This window comes from Aethalodelphis obliquidens, unplaced genomic scaffold (assembly GCF_003676395.1).
Source record: "Aethalodelphis obliquidens isolate GAN/ISIS:26980383/991018 unplaced genomic scaffold, ASM367639v1 scaffold63, whole genome shotgun sequence".
Taxonomy (NCBI): domain Eukaryota; kingdom Metazoa; phylum Chordata; class Mammalia; order Artiodactyla; family Delphinidae; genus Aethalodelphis; species Aethalodelphis obliquidens.
Genome location: NW_020838007.1, coordinates 4,908,103 through 4,925,835, shown reverse-complemented (window position 1 = coordinate 4,925,835; position 17,733 = coordinate 4,908,103). Strand labels below are relative to the sequence as shown.

The 17,733-nt window shown below is 44.4% G+C and overlaps 1 protein-coding gene and 1 long non-coding RNA gene across 3 annotated transcripts in view; one reads left to right on the top strand and one right to left on the bottom strand.

Annotated features, from left to right (window-relative positions):
* RAB31 (RAB31, member RAS oncogene family) overlaps nt 1-17,733 on the top strand; it is a 113,228-nt gene that overhangs the window by 67,032 nt on the left and 28,463 nt on the right. The window lies entirely within an intron of this gene.
* Nucleotides 504-16,835, bottom strand: LOC113610570 (uncharacterized). The gene is made up of 3 exons (XR_003429128.1): nt 16,788-16,835; nt 5,962-6,541; nt 504-1,161 (listed from the first exon to the last, which is right to left on the bottom strand). It is a non-coding gene; the product is annotated as an uncharacterized LOC113610570 (long non-coding RNA).

Genomic DNA, 17,733 nt, shown 5'->3' with positions numbered 1-17,733 from the left:
AACAAAGTGTAATGAACAACAGGAAAGATCTTGCAAAAGCCCTTAAGACGGGCTTTGCCAAATTGCTCTGTTTGGGATTTCAGAAGCTTTATATCACATTGCACCAGGTTGGTTTATAATAACAGCCATAACCACCACTTACTTGTTTGTTTTTCTGGGGGCTGGACAGGTCTTTAAACTCCCCAGCCTTAGTTCAGATCTCTGCCTTCTGCCCTGTAATCCTGGAACAGCCTGCTTGTCCAGAATTCCCAGACGAATGGTTTAACTTTTGTCATGGGAAGGAGGTGGGCTGGGTGGTTGGAGGCAGCCTCTGCTGAGAGAAAGCCTTTGCTCTCACCTGACACCATCGAATTGTGATAAAGGTGCGACTTCCAGTGAACTAAGCCTTGTGTGTCGTGGGAGAACGAATGGATGAAAATTTAAGCAGAAAACGATTTAAACGTGAGTGGAATTAGTTAGGACTCTTGACTATTGGGGATTGAAACTCGATTGAAATTAATTTCAGGAAAAAGGGGAATTTATTGGAAGGTGCTGGGATCCACATGGTAAAAAAACAGGGGTGCCTTTAGCTCTGGTATTTGATATGTTCCAGCTTTAGTTTCTAGAAAGATCCTGGCCTGGCGCTCTCTTTGTTTCTACATTGCCATAAAAGGATTGCCGCACGTCATGAGAAAGCATTTGTGGCCAAGGGAGGGGATGTGGGTGGGACAGATGATTTCTCCCACCATAGTCACAAGAATGGGAGGGTGGGTGGTTTTGAAGAGGGGCGGTTCCTGGGAAAGTCCAGCCTGCTGTCTGTGACGTGTTGGTTTGGCCGCTGGCACCGAAGCCACACCGTGTCTCAGGGTGGAATTCACTGTTTTGCATTCTCCTCGGCAGACATTCTGCTTTGTCTGCTTATCTGTACTCCATCCCCAAAGGGAGATGATCCAGTGCTACTTCCAGCTTCCAGTGTGACATCATGGGGTCACTGTCCCATGAGCCCACGCCCCCTGGTTTGGCCTCAGTGGGTCCGGTGTAGCTTCTCCAGCTCCCGTAGTTGTGGTTTAAAGGGTGGAATGTGGATCTCTTGTTAGACACAAAACTCTCTTAGATTTTTCTCTTAAATTCTCCTTGTTATTGAATCAAGGACATAACTCCCTTTGCGATTCTCCTTCAAACCTCTGATTAACTCAACAAGAAAACCCAGTTTGATGCTAGTAAATTTAAAATTTTTAAGCAGTTAATATATTTTATTGAGATAACTGACAAACCATAAGACCCATCTGTTTTAAGTATGCAGTTCAATGAATTTTGTGTATGTATAGAGTTGTCTAGTCAGCCTCACATCTCATTTCAGAACATCTCCACTCTGCAAACAAGCATCATGCTCATTACAGCCACTTCCAATTTCCACCTCCTTCCCACCTCTAGCAACCACTAATCTACCTTTCTGTCTTTATTAATTTGCCTTTTGTGGACATTTTGTATAAATGAAATCATACAAATGTGGTCTTCTGTGCCTAGCTTCTTTCACTCAGCATACTTCCAAGGTCCTTCCATGTTGAAGTTTGTATCAGTTACTTCATTCATTTTCATGGCTGACTGTTATTCCATTGTGTGGATATACCACATTTTATTTTTTCATTCACCAGCTGAAATTCAAGTTGTTTCCACCTTTTGGCTATTATGAAAAGTCCTGCTGTGAATAATCATGTACAAATTTTTTTTTTTTTTGGTACGCGGGCCTCTCGCTGTTGTGGCCTCTCCCGTTGCGGAGCACAGGCTCCGGACGCGCAGGCTCAGCGGCCATGGCTCATGGGCCCAGCGGCCATGGCTCATGGGCCCAGCCACTCTGTGGCATGTGGGATCTTCCTGGACCGGGACACGAACCCGTGTCCCCTGCATCGGCAGGCGGACTCTCAACCACTGCGCCACCAGGGAAGCCCCATGTACAAATTTTATATTGACATATGTTTTCATTTCTCCTGTGTGTATACGTAGGAGTAAAATTTGGGGGTCATTTGGTAACTCGGTATTTAATGATTTGAGGAACTGCCAAACTTTAAAAAAGAGGGAAAAAAAAAGAACTTCAACCCTAGCCTCACACCTTATATAAAAATTACTCTAAAATGAATCATAGACTTTAATGTAAAATGTAAAACTCTTAGAAACTTTTAGAAAATATCTAAGAGAAGATCTTGAGAATCTGGGGTTAGGCAAAGAGTTCTTAGACTTGATAGCAAAATCCCAGTGTATCTAACGAAAAATTGATCAATTGGACCTCTTCAAAATTAAAAACATTTGCTCTGTGAAAGCCCATGTGAAGAGGATGAAAGACAACGTACAGACTGGGAGCAAATATTTGCAAACCAAACATCTGACAAAGGAGTAGCATGTAGGCTACATAAAGAATTCTGAAGACTTAATAAAGTCTAATAAGTTTAATAAAGTCTCATTTTAAAATGGGCAAAAGAGATGAGCAGACATTTCACCCAAGAGAATATCAAGATGTTGAGCAAAACCCTGAAAAGATGTTGAATGTCATAATCAGACCATCAGAATGGCTAAAATAAGAAAGAGGAATAACAACTAGTGCGGGTGAGGGTGGGGAAGAACTGGATCCTTCGTACATTGCTGATGTGCGTATAAAACTCTGGAAGACTCTTTGGCGATTTCTTTAAAAACTAAATATAAAATTACCATATGCCCCAGCAATCACACTCTTGGGCATTTATCCCAGAGAAATAAAAATTTACGTTCACAGAAAACCTGCACACTGGGTCTTAGTTGAGGCATGTGTGCTCATTAGTTGAGGCCAGCGGGCTCCTTAGTTGCGGCATGCGAACTCTTAGTTGTGGCATGCATGTGGGATCTAGCTCCCTGACTAGGGATCAAACCCATGTCCCCTGCATTGGAAGGCAGATTCATAACCACTGCGCCACCAGGGAAGTCCCCACGGAAACCTTGTTTGTGATGGAATCAGCCCAGATGTCCTTCAGTGGGCACACCAGGGTGCGTCACACTGTGGAATACTACTCAGCAGTGAAAAGGAACAAACCGGGTACAAGCAACCTGGACGAACCTCCAGGGAAATATGCTAAGTGAATAAAGCCAGTACCGAGGGTTTCATGTTGTATGATTCCACTTATGTAACTTTGGGGAATGAAACCATTTTAGAATTAGAGGGAGATTAGTGGTTATGGTCGGGGTGAGTTGGGCGGAGGGGCGGGGGAAGGACAGCATGGACATAAACGGGCAGCACGAGGCATCCTTGTGATGCTGGAAACGTCCACCTCTCTGTGGGGAGGACACGAACCTACACGAGTGATAATACACACACACAAGCACCAGTAAAACCAGGGGAATCTGAACAGCATGGAGTGTATTGGTGTCAGTGTCCTGGGTCTGATGTTACAGTTTTGCAGAACGGTGCCATTTGGGAAACAGGGCAAAGCGTACAAGGAGTCTCTCAGTATTATTTCTTGTAACGGCGTGTGAATCCACAGCTACCCCAGTACAAATTTCAGTTAACAAAGTTGGATTTAGATAAAAATAATAAGTAAATATTAGGCAGTGGTGTGTGTGTGCGGACATGTATATGTGCACATATACGTGCATATTATGTATATTATATATGATTAACTAAAGTTTTGTAAACACACTGAGCCAAAGGATGAATTTAACCACTCCCCCGCCACACCCACTGTACAGAAGAAAAACGGGAACTGTATTAAAAACTCCCATTTAGGAAAGCGGAGAAGGGGAAGCCTGGTGGATTGGTCCTTGCCCAGAGGATAAACTTTCTCCCGCTAGACAGAAATAGTCTGGTAAATGATAGGCCTGCGAGCCTAATGACACCTGCTGTTGACTCCTTTCCATGGCAGTGGAATTGCGTTCTTGGCCAACCAATCCAGCTGCTCCAGATTCCGCCTGCCGGTACGATTTTTCTGGGGAGTTAGCCAAGTCCCTCCACCCCAGACCTTATTTAGAGCTTGACCTTCTTTTACTCTAATCTAAAAGACTTCGCTCTTCTGTAATCGCCACAAGACGATAGTTTCTTTTTCACTGGGGATTGGAGAAGGATAGTATGCAGATTTGGTGTGTGTGCACGCGTGTGTGTGCGTGTGTGTGTGTGTGTAGCAGGAGCCGGGCTCACCTAACAGACTTTGGTTGTGTAAGCTTGTAAATCCTTGAGCAGAGCTAGGCCTGGCGTAGTTTGAAAGTGCCTGGACTTGAAATGGGATTAACTCCCTGAACTTGACTCAGCCACTGGAGGCTTGTGTGCAGAAGTGCTTCGCAGGGGAGATGCCGATCATGGGGTCAGTGGGTTTCACATCCACCAATATTCCAGAAGAGGGTAGAAGGGTCTGACCACACCCCCGCATGAAAGGCCCTCACGGGCATCTGATCAGAGGAACTCAGGACTTCCAGTTTGGATTTTTTTTTAAGGCTCCTGATCTTTCTGAGAGATTTTCCTGAATATCTTGAAGAATTCTAGACAGAATCTGTTCGGGCTCAGATTATTGTGGAGTTGGGGTGATGTGTGGTCTCTCTGAACCCAGGCGAGGAAGCAAACCGGAGTTGGTGATACTGTGCGTGAGAAGACTGTCCCCAGCTTGTGCACAGCAGGTGCTCCGGGGACATCCCTTCCTTGCTTTCCTGCCCCCTCCCTCCCCAGTGAGGACGGGCCTTGGGGAGAAGTGTGTGTGACTCCTGATGGGGCCTAGGGGATGGGGCACCTCCCTTCTCCTTACCATCTACTGATGCTGGAAGGGGGCGTTGCAAATTGGGGACATTTTAGGAACATACATAGTTCAAAGAAAATCAGAGAGCCTGCACTGAACTGACTGTGCAGGGCCTGAGGTGGCCGGCTGGAGGAGCGCAGCCAGCTTGGAGCCGGGACAGTGACCATTTGCTGACATGTGCTGAGCAGGGCGGGTCCCAGGCTTCTGAACTAGTAACACGAGGCCTCGGGCTAATTCCAGGTGCCTCTGATGAGGGCACATTTGGCCTGGGGCCTAGAGGGAAAAGAAACCTTCTTCTCAGAAAGTCTGGAGAGCCTGCCAGAGACTGCACAGCCTTGTCCTGGGCCTGGTGGGAAATTTTGGGCAAACAAGTCTTGAAAAGAAAAAAAAGAAATAGATCACCTTGCTTTAGGAGTTTTAAAAGTTCCATGAACATAAGAATTGCTTAGCACACTTGTTAAAATTCAGATTCCAGGATTCAGTTCCATAGATTCTGATTCAATAGGGCAGGAGCAGGCTGGGGACAAATACATTTTGTAAAGCAGTTCTTTTACAAGTGGTCCAAGGGCCATACTCGCAAAAGCATTGCCTTAGGTGATAGGAGTTGATGCGAGGGAAGAGGGACGGGGTCCTGGAACCTGGCTGGGCTTCTGACTGCAGGCCACACCTGCCTGGGCCTCCCTGCTGCCCTTCGGAGCTCATGGAGGCTGGAAACAGTGGTCCAGCATCATTCAGGATACGGAAGAAGCACCACTGACCCACCGTCTTGTCCCCTTCAGAAGCAGCTCCAGTTCTCTGCCCCCTTTTCTGCATCTCACAATGATAGTCATTGGGAGAAAAGGTGCGATTGTGGGTTGGTTTGCCTCCGTCTGATTAATATCAGATGCCGCTGGACCAGCATCTTGCACCCAGCCCCCTCCTGGATGCTGGGACTCCCCCAGATCCAGCCTGTACTTGGTTGCCTTGGCTTGGGCCAGGAGGTAGGATCACCTTGCTTGGGTGCTTTCATGTGATGCACTGCAGGTATTTCAGGAACCATCTGCTTTAATCAATGATGGGGGGAAGGATCCTCCAGGTGTTGCGGTTAGAGGAAGAAGAGGATTCCCTATCCCACCCCTGACACTTCAGCCAGAATCCCCCCTTCACTTTTCCCCGTCAGCCTTTCAAGCAGCCTTGATCTGTAGCCATCATAATAAGTAATTTATTGGAGAAATTACGCCCACCCCACCCCTACCTCATAGGAGGCTCCAGTTCTGTTTCCTTGGTTTTCTTTTCCCGATTTTGGACTCTTGACTCTGTACACAAACCCCCCGTGACCTCTCCAGATTAGGAACTCTTCCTGCCTTTCTTGATCACTTAGACATTGGCCTTCCTCCAATGGGTTCCAGCTTAGGGGTCTCCTGACATCCTTAGGGCTGTGAACGAATCAGAAAGGGTGAAGGAGTGATGGTGTAGAAGTGCTGATAGGAGAGAGCATTTGAGGCCTGATTTATTTTAGCTTGCCTGTGGTAGCAGATGGAAGTTACCCACCGAAAGTAGTGGTGGAGTCTGGGGCTTGGAGAGGTGGTGGGTGATGACCTGGGGATGCCCAAGGTTCCTCCCTTCACCCCCTAAATACAACCCAGGAGATGATCAGGGATGGAATCCTGAGGAATGGAATCAGGGTCTCTGAGATCTTACAGCAACACTTCTGGTGTCTCCAAGAGAATCACTGTGAGAGATTGGTTGGGCTGCTGCCGATGAGTCAAGACTTTTCTCCTGGAGCAGAGGTCGTCTTCCAAGAACAGAGCAGCTGGGGCAGAAGTGAAACTAGGCTAGGGGACGAGGAAGGCGATTTATTCTACCAGTTTTCAGTTATTCGATTAGCAAATAACTTTTGGTAGTTCTGTGTGGAGCAAAGTACTATGGGAAGTACAAGAAAAGAGAAGAAAATATTTTCTTAGAGCTATTTATTTCTATTTGGGGAGCCAAGAGGGATATACAGGGAGAGGAAAATATCTAATGAGTAATACAAGACTATGTTTAATAAAGTTCCAAAGTTAAGGTGCAGGAAGGACAAAGGGATTCAGGAAAGGGAAAGTCTGTCATTGCAGACGGTGATTTGGAAAGGCTCATGGATAAAATGTGTCACAGGCTGGGCTGTTCAAGATGAGTCGGGTAGGAGGAAATTCCAGGAAGGGAAGATCATGGACAAAGGCATGGGCGTGGGAGGGCCTTTGACAGGTGTCATGGCAGGGTGGGGGGGGGATATCAAGAGTATCTACCTGATCGTCTGCCCTCAGGAATGGGGAGAAGATGGGTGGTGGTGAGTGGCTTAAAAGTATGCCGAGTGTCTGGGCTCAGTGGGCAGGGCCAGGATGGCAAACCCCCGAGGTCCTGCCTCCAACTTCTGTCTCTCATCCCCAGGCTCCATTGCCCATCAGTCATGGCTCTGTCTTCTCCTGAGCCTCTGTGGTCTCAGGCTTCTTCTTAACACAGAGCTGCATGTAGTCACCACCAGCTAAAGCAATGGAACCTATCTGCCAACACCACGGTAGGTGTGGGAGCCTCTCTGGATTCTTCAGCAAGTAAGGCTTCTTGCAATTTCCTGTGTCATCTAGAGCGGGAAACCAGGGTGAGAGCTGGATATTGCAGGCTCAGTGCCCCCTGTGCAGCTTCCTGAAACACATGCCAACCCAGTCAGAAATCATCAGGTACCAGTGGTTTCAAATTTTGGGGAGAAAGTTGAGGTCTTCAGTAGATGAAAAATATATTTGGAAATAAATATTGTTTTACCAAGAATACATGAATTGCTTTCACTTCTTACGTGTGACTCCAAAACTCATTCCATTCTTGACAGTGGGCCAAAAATGGGTATAAGAGTTTGTTTAAAATTATGCAAACCAATAACAGAACTTGAGATGTTAGATGATAAAAATCCAATTTATTCCAAATACTAAAAAGCAAAAAAGCCAACGAACATCAAAAGCCACTACTGTGCAAAGTGTGGAAATATCATGGCAAGTATTAAAACACACCCAGGGACTTCCCTGGCAGTCCAGGGGTTAGGACTCAGAGCTTTCACTGCGGTGGCCCTGGGTTCAATTCCTGGTCGGGGAACTAAGATCCCACAAGCCACGCGACACAGCATAAACAAACAAACAAACAAGTAAATGAATGAATGAATGAATAATACCTCCAGCATTTTCCTTACATGAGATGAGGAAGCAGAGTAGTCTGCGCTGTTAAAATGTGAGTTTTGTGCCCTGAGATGCACCTTCCCGTGTTTCTACCTTCTTCTGATGCTGTGCAGCGGCTGAGCCTGCATCTACTGCTATTATCCAAGTGGGAGGGAAGGAACTGAAGACTGACCTCCCCAGAGAGGGATCTGGAATTGCTGTTTCAGTTATCAAGTATTCTTAATGAAGAATCTATAAAACACTTACGTATATCTTAAAGAATAATATGAATTTGAACGGCTCTGTACCTACTCAATCACATCCCCTTCTCCCCATCCAGAAGTAACTGCTGCTCTGACTTTTGTGATAACCATCACTTTTTTTCTTTGTACTTTGCCACCCATGTTTGCATATCTAAACAATAGCTTTAGGTTTGCCTGTTTTTGAACTTTATGTAAATGGAATAACCCTGAGTGTATTATATGATGGTTTGTCTCTTACCTCAACATGCCTGGGAGATTTCATCACAACGAACGTTAGCTGTACCTTGTCCGTTTCCACAGCTGTACACTTTTTTTTTTAAAGGCAGTCTTAATACACTTTATTTACTTTTTAATTTTTATTTACAAATTTATTTATTTATTTTTGGCTGCGTTGGGTTTTCATTGCTGCGCGCGGGCTTTCTCTAGTTGCAGTGAGCGGGGGCTACTCTTCGTTGCAGTGCGCGGGTTTCTCATTGTGGTAGCTTCTCTTGTTGCGGAGCACGGGCTCTTAGGCACGCGGGCTCAGTAATTGTGCCTCTCAGGCTGTAGAGCATAGGTTCAGTAGTTGTGGCACACAGGCTTTGTTGGTCCGCGGCATGTGGGATCTTCCCGGACCAGGGCTCAAACCTGTGTCCCCTGCACTGACAGGTGGATTCCTAACCACTGCACCACCAGGGAAGTCCCGTGCACAGTTCTATTTGATAAGTGCAGCACAACTTATCTATCCATCCTACAGGTGATGGGTATTTGCGTTATTTCTGCCTTGTTATTATGAACATTGCTTCTTGAACATTTCTTGCATATCTCATAGTACCACGTGTTAGCATTCCTTTAGGTTCAGGTGCGTAAGAGTCTAATTGCTGAGTCACAGGGTGGGCGCAAGCTCAGTTTTACTAGGTGATGCCAATGTTTTCCAAAGAGGACACCGGTAGTGCAGGAGACTTCCTGTTACTCAACGCCCTTAGTGCTGTAAGATGCCAGGGCGTGGAGAGAGATCTGATAAGAATTTCAGTTTTCGTTTCCCCAGTTACCAGGGAAGTTGGCATGTTTTTATTTATTGGCCATTCAAGTTTCGTCCTGTGTGGAGAGCCTGTTCAAGACCTTGCCACCTTTTCTCTTGGGATATTTACCTTCATCTTGTTTATTCATCTGTCTGTCTGTCTATCTATCTAATTTGATGGTATGTGTTGAAATATCTTCTCAAATTTATGTCTTGTATTTTCACTCTTTATATATATTTTTTTAATTTTTATTTATTTATTCATTTTTGGCTGCGTTGGGTCTTCGTTGCTGTGCGCAGGTTTTCTCTTTTGCGGCGAGCAGGGGCTACTCTTCGTTGTAGTGTGCAGGCTTATCATTGCTGTGGCCTCTCTTGTTGTGGAGCACGGGCTCTAGGCGCGCAGGCTTCAGTAGTTGTGGCACGCGGGCTCAGTAGTTGTGGCTCGTGGGCTCTAGAGCACAGGCTCGGTAGCCGTGGCGCACGAGCTTAGTTGCTCTGCGGTATGTGGGATCTTCCTGGACCAGGGCTGGAACCCGTGTCCCCTGCATTGGCAGGCGGATTCTTAACCACTGCGCCACCAGGAAAGTCCTCTCTTTATATTTTTACAGCATCAGAAGCCTGTAATTCCTACCTAAGAGAATTTATCAAGTTTTTCCTTTATGTTTTTTTGGGGGGAATGGTCGAGGGAGGGCAAATCATTTAAGAAATCTTTCTGCACCCCCGAGATCATGAAGATATTCCACTGTGTTGATTATCTTTTAAAAACTTTGCAGTTTTGTTTTCCTGTCTGTCCTTAAGTCACTTGGCACTGATCTTATGTGTGCTGCCTAGTTTCTCCTATGTGGATATCCAGTCGTCTCAGCACTCTTGGTTGTAAAGTCCATTCTCTCCCCGCTGAAGTTCCACCTCAGTCGTGTATCACGTGTCCTGGGTGCACAGGTCTGTTTCTAGGGCCCTCTGTTCTGTTTCACAAGCCGACTTACCTATCCTCATACCTATACTACACCGACTTAATCATCACAGCTTTCTCATGAGTCTTGATAAATGGTCTTGGACTTCTGATATGATCTGGAATCTCTGTAAGCGATATTTGTTGGCCCCAGGGAAGGTTTCCTGAGAGTGTAGGGTGTGGGTGTGGATGTGTGAGTTGTGGTCTGGTGGAGATTAGGAGAGTGTTGGGGCGCAAATCTACATGTGTGTGTTGGGGAGTGTTTATTTTTATGGCCGATTTAAAAAATATTTAAATAAACTTTAGTTTAGGATAGTTTTATATTTACAGAAAAGTTGCAAAGATAGTATGGAGTTCCCACATACCCCATATCCAGTTTCCCCTGTTGTTAACATCTTACATTAATTACTGTGGTACATTTGTCACAGCTAAGAAACCTACATTATACTTTATTATACTTTGTATAATACTTTATTATTAACTGAAGCCCATACTTTACTCAGATTTCATTACTTTTCCCCTAATATCCCTTTTTCATTATAGGATCCCACCCAGAATATCATATTACATCTAGTTGCCATGTCTCTTTAGGATCCTTTGGGCTGGGACAATTTCTCAGACTTCCTTTGTTTTTGATGACCTTGACAGTTTTTAGTACTAGTCAGATATTTTGGAGACTGTCTCTCAATTGGGGTTTGCCTGATGTGTTTCTCATGATTAGACTGAGGGTTTGTGTTTTGGGGAGGAAGGCCACAGGGGTGAAGTGCTCTTTTCATTACTTTATTATTAATTAAGCATATCAGGGGTTCATGTTATCAACATGATTTGTCATCCCTGATGATACTGACCTTGATCACCTGGCTGAGGTGGTGACTGTAAAGTTACCCTCCCCCGCTTTGCTTACCATGCTGTTTGGAAGGCAGCCCCTGTTCCCAGGCCTCACTCAAGGGGTAAGGATTGTCCTCCACTGCCTCGAGGGAGGAGTCCCTACATAAATTATTTGTAATTCTTCTGCTGATGAAATTTGTCTCACCCCCATTTTATTTATTCAGTCATTTACTTATATCAGTGTGGACTTACGGATATTTATTTTATACTTTAAGTTATAATGCAGTATTGTATCATTTAATTTGTTACCCAAATTGCTCCCACTTTGGCTGCTGGGAGCTCTTTCTTTCGGCACCTGTGTCCCTTTAACATGTACGCATCATTTTGGGTTTTGAGTACTTCCTTACTTTCTGACACAATAAGATGTTCCAGGCCCATCTTGGACGGTTTAGGCTACAACCCTAGACTCAGCCATTTCTCCAGGCAGCCCTCATTCCTTTTACTGGAGAAGGGTATTTAGAAACCAAGATCTGGGCTGGGTGTGCTCGTTGCTACTGGGGTGTCATTGAGTCTAGGCCCTCTGGGTGAACAGAGCTGGGAAGTATATGTCTGTATGCTAACAGGAGTATACATACACAGATATCTATAATTATTTCTGTACGTATCCATTTGTATCTATATTAAGATAAACATAAGTTCATATTGATAACTCTGACTTTAATCCAGAACCATAGGGATCATTGTAACCTTCTTTACAGGGCGGGGGAGGGCTGTTTCAAAAAATTCTCAACTGATGTATGATTAAACAGACGGATAAGCTTTTGTTGCTGGAGATTTTCTTAGAAGATACAACAATCTTTCCCCTTTCACTTTACATATTGCCCAGACCTTTAAGAGTTCAAAATGTGACTTCTGTGAAGAAATACAGCTATGTCAGTGGTTACTTTCAAATGGCACAATATTTCCTTTTCTTTATATACTGTTCACTTAGGCCGTGGATTGAAAACAAGTTTAACCATCATCACCACTATCATCCTTGTCAACCTGAATTGAATGCTTACTGTGTGCCAGATACTATTATAAGTAGTTTAACTGAATCTTCACAGCCCAGTGAGGGTTACAGTCATTCTCCCATCTTATCGATAAGGAAACAGAGGCATGGAGACTGAAGAGCTTGCCCAGGTCCTGTGGCTGAGAAGGTGTAGGGCCCAGCTTTAAACCCAGGTAGTCTGTCCCAGAGCCGATGTTTGTTCTATGTTCGTCTCCCAAGAAGTACGAACAGGATCCAAGAGGGAAAATAATTTCTGATCTACCGAGAGAAAATAAATGGCAGCTGATTTGATTCTGCTCAGAGAATTTGGAGCTAATGATTTTTTCCAATGGTTTCTCTGGCCTCTTGGGACTAGCCTACATTTCTGTCTGGAGAAGGGGTATTTGGAAGCAGAGGTAATGGTCAGGCCCCCATCGGGAACCTGTGTTTTCTGCTCAGTCCTCATTCGTTTCAAATTCTGACATTTTCCATGAGAAACAGTCCATCTAAGTCTGTGGCAGGAACCTGACACTGCTTGTTTGAACCTGACACCAGGAATTTGGCCCCAGGTTAATAACATTTGCAGACACATTAATAAGCAGGCTCGGCCCCCTGGGAACAGAAATCCTTCCCAGGGTACACATGCCAAGTGCCCTAACTGTAAGCGCTTAGATCATCGTAAAGAGTTATTGTCCAATCAGATATTTATTGACAAGGTAGTAATTCTTTTTTTTTTTTTTTTTTAGTTCATTTAAGTTTTAGTTCCACCTGGCAGATAAACCAATCTGAGGGTCTAAAAGCACTGGCATTTTGAACAGAGATTTTGCTGATTTAATTATTGCTAACATGGTTGTCTCCTCTGGGTGCTACACAAATATCTTAGATATTTAGAGAAAATACGAGCTGGTAGGAGCACAGTAAGCCCTGATTATTCATTTCAGTGGCTGCTTGAGGGAGCTGGGGAGACGGAGACCACTTCATGACACACAACAGCCTTTGCAAACAGCCTGCAGCCTTCCTCTGATGGGCTTTGGTGGAATGTATTGCTTTTGGCTAGAATGCCTGAAACACATGGGAGGGTTTTGACAAAAATAATGCCAGCAGACATTGAACAGCCTCTCCTGCTCACAGTGCCTCGCTGCGTCCTCATGGCCAGCTTAGTTGGTTGCTTCAGTTTGACCTTGGCTGGAAGGGGGCTGTGGTTGGAGGAAAGCGTAAAATTACAGGGCAGACATTTTTCAGTGAAATGGTAACTGTCATATCCCAGGAGTCTGGCAGAATATAAAATGCTTGGTTATTGCTGGTATGGTATTTTAGAAATATAATATACACGCTAGAACACACCAGAAACACCAGAAGTTTTCTGTTGGGAAGAGCTCATGAGGCCACTATTCTTTTATCACTTATAAAATGGTGCCTGGTGAATGTATACTTTATTATGTCCTACATATAGTCATCTTAATACAGATTTCCAAACTCTGGACTTGATAGTGTCAGATTATGAATTGGATAGACTGCAGAAATATCAAACTCAATATTTTACAGTCTACCTTCTAAAAGAGTTGTTTTCAAGCTATAGAAAGCATAAGAAATGGTCGTGAAGTTGCTAAAATGCCTATTTCTGGGATGTGCCCACTAAACATTCTGCTTCAGTAGGTCTGGGGCACAGGGGTATTCATTTCTAACAAGCCCTGAATAATCATGGGCTAGGAGGTCTGTAGAACACACCTGAGACTGATGCCCTACAAGATGCATGGGGCGTCCTCTGAAGACATCTAGAGAAGCTTAGTGATGGTTGTTAATGTGACAGAGAGAAGTGCGGGAAGCTTGGATGTATGTCATTTTGTCTCTTTGTTTTTAGCATCAAAGTGTCTTGTTTTTTGACATATGTGTTTAATTTTCTGGGAAAATGAGGACTTTTGTGCACCTGCTCCAAGATACCTGAAAAGTTCTTAGGAGACATGGCTACTGTGCATTTACCCATGAACTCTGGAATCACATGGTTACCCTGCGAGCAGTGTTTGAGCCCTCCTCTATCTCCACATGCTAGCATGGCAGATAATAAACGTTTTCATCTTGGCCAGTCTGATGCATGAATGATGCGATCCTCATTTTCATGTGAATTTCTTTAATTGCAATCAGGATTAGGAAAACCAAGATTATCTACTGAGAACTGTTCTTTACCTATATACAAGAACTATTCTTGGGCTTCCCTGGTGGCGCAGTGGTTAAGAATCCACCTGTCAATGCAGGGGACACGGGTTAGAGCCCTGGTCCGGGAAGATCCCACATGCCACGGAGCAAATAAGCCCGTGCGCCACAAATACTGAGCCTGCGCTCTAGAGCCCGCGAGCCACAAATACTGAGCCCGAGTGCCACAACTACTGAAGCCCGCACCTAGAGCCCGTGCTCTACAGCAAGAGAAGCCACCCAATGAGAAGCCCGCGCACCACAACGAAGAGTAGCCCCCGCTTACCGCAACTAGAGAAAGCCCGCGTGCAGCAACAAAGACCCAACGCAGCCAAAAGTTAAAAATAAATTTTAAAAAAAGAACTATTCTTTACCTATATCAATTAGAAAATCAAGTAGAAGTTAAAACCCTTTTTATAAGTAACAATGTAAATGAGTAATAGACTGTTTTGGTGTGTGTGTCATTTTTAAAATTTGAAATATTGTAATTCCTAGGAATGAACTTAGCAAGAATTGAGCAAGACCTATATAGATGAATGTTACAGTTCTGAGATAGGACAAAAAAGGTACTTTTTCCTTGGATAGGAAAACTGAGTAGTATTGTAGAAATGTCAGTTTGCTCTAAATTAATGAAGACTTTTGTGCATCTGCATCATGAATTCACTGAGCTTCCAGGCAAATTACCTCAGATAATTTAAAGTTACAAATTTAAAAGGTTTTTACAAAATGATCGTAAAATTCACCTAGAAAAACAAACAGGCAAAAATAGTATTGGAAGGACTAATCTCAGCACATATTGAAATATATTTTAGTGATTTAGTGATAAAACAATACAGCATTGTCAGGGAACTAGACAGAAAATCAATGAACAGACTACAGAATCAAGACATAGGGTGAAATGCATCGGGATATTTAGTATATGATAAATATGATATTTAAATAAGTCCAAAAAAGGGGATAGTTCAATACATGGTTTTGGGATAATTAGGGAAAAAAATGAGAGAAAATAAATTCAGAGTGGATCAAGGATTTAACTGTAAAGTAACAAAACCATAGAAGTTAGAGAAAGCAGTGGAATCTTTAAAATAATCTTGGAATTGGAATGAACTGTTTTAATCATGATACAAAACTCAGAAGTCATAGAAGAAAGTGATCAATAAGTCTGACTACATGAAAACTCCTGTGTGGAAAAAATGCCATACACAATGTCTAAATACAAATGCTAAGCTGAAAAAAAATGTGGAAAATATATTACAAAAGGCTAGGTTCCTTAGTATGCAAAGAGCGCTTACAAATAAATTTTTAAAAATCCAAACAATCAAAACCAGAGTGTGCAGAGAACGTGGGTAAGGATATTACAGAACAAGAAATATCCGTGGCTTATGAAAAGTTGTGCACAAACTTTGAATAAAAGTTACTCAGAATTAATGTCAGATTTTTCTCATGGAGTTAGGACTTTAAACTATGGTGTAATTTTACTCTTGGGGTGATTTATGGTGGTTAGTGTATTTAATGATGTACGCTGTGTCCCCCGTTCTTCTGTGGAATAGTGATGACTGGCCTGGGAGCCTTCCTGGGCTGTAAAAGGAGGGGCCTGAGTCAAATAAATGTACTCAGGCTCTGAGGCAGTTTGAGCCTCCTGCTTACTTGTTTCCTCCACTTGCTTCATTTCCTCTGTGTTTTTGGCGTTCTCTGAGAAGGTGGTGCCATCTTTGTAAAGATGTATTAAGTAAACACCTACTATGTGCCGGGTATAGTTTTCAGCACTTTATGATATCAACTTACGTTACATTTATATTTTTTATATAAATTTATTTATTTTTGGCTGCGTTGGGTCTTCATTGCTGCACGTAGACTTTCCCTAGTTGCGGGCAGCGGGGTCTACTCTTCATCGTGGTGTGCGGGCTTCTCATTGCAGTGGCTTCTCTTGTTGCAGAGTATGGGCTCTAGGTGCGCGGGCTCAGTAGTTGTGGTGCGCAGGGTTAGTAGTTGTGGCTCGTGGGCTCTAGAGCGCAGGCTCAGTAGTTGTGGCACAGGGGCTTAGTTGCTCCGCGGTTTGTGGGATCTTCCTGGACCAGGGATCCAGCCCACGTCCCCTGTACTGGCAGGCGGATTCTTAACCACTTTGCCACCAGGGAAGTCCCTACGTTACATTCAAAATGGTAAAGCGGAGGCCCTGAACCAAGGTGGCGGAGTAGAAGGACGTGCTCTCACTCCCTCTTGCGAGAACACCACAGTCACAACTAACTGCTGAACAGTCATCGACAGGAAGACACTGGAATTCACCAAAAAAGATAACCCACATCCAAAGACAAAGGAGAAGCCACAATGAGAAGGTAGGAGGGGTGCAATCACAATAAAATCAAATCCCATAACTGCTGGGTGGGTGACTCACAAACTGGAGAGCACTTATACCACAGAAGTCCACCCACTGGAGTGAAGGTTCTGAGCCCCACGTCAGGCTTCTGAAGCTGGAGGTCCGGCAACGGGAGGAGGAATTCCTAGAGAATCAGACTTTGAAGGCTAGCGGGATTTGACTGCAGGACTCTGACAGGACTGGGGGAAACAGAGACTGCGCTCTTGGAGGGCACACACGAAGTAGTGTGCGCATCAGGACCCAGGGGAGACGGAACCAGACCTACCTGCTAGTGTTGGAGGATCTCCTGCAGAGGCGGGGGGTGGCTGTGGCTCACCGTGAGGACAAGGACACTGGCAGCAGAAGTTCTAGGAAGTACTTCTTGGCATGAGCCCTCCCAGAGTCCGCCATTAGCCCCACCAAAGAGCCCAGGTAGGCTCCAGTGTTGGGTTGCCTCAGGCCAAAGAACCAACAGGGAGGGTACCCAGCCCCACCCATCAGCAGTCAAACAGATTAAAGTTTTACTGAGCTCTGCCCACCAGAGCAACAGTCAGCTCTACCCACCACCAGTCCCTCCCATCAGGAAACTTGCACAAGCCTCTTAGATAGCCTCATCCGCCATAGGGCATACAGCAGAAGCAAGAAGAACTACAATCCTGCAGCCTGCGGAACAAAAACCACATTCACAGAAAGATAGACAAGATGAAAAGGCAGAGGGCTATGTACCAGATGAAGGAACAAGATACAACCCCAGGAAAACAACTAAATGAAGTGGAGATAGGCAACCTTCCAGAAAAAGAATTCACAATAATGATAGTGAAGATGATCCGGGACCTTGGAAAAAGAATGGAGGCAAAGATCGAGACGATGCAAGAAATGTTTAACAAAGACCTAGAAGAATTAAGGAACAAGCAAACAGAGATGAACAATACAATAACTGAAATGAAAACTACACTGTTAGGAATCAATAGCAGAATAACTGAGGCAGAAGAACGGATAAGTGACTTGGAAGACAGAATGGTGGAATTCACTGCTGTGGAACAGAATAAAGAAAAAAGAATGAAAAGCAATGAAGACAGCCTAAGAGACCTCTGGGACAACATTAAACGTTATAGGGGTCCCAGAAGGAGAAGAGAGAGAGAAAGGACCCGAGGAAATATTTGAAGAGATTATAGTCGAAAACTTCCCTAACATGGGAAAGGAAATAGCCACCCAAGTCCAGGAAGCACAGA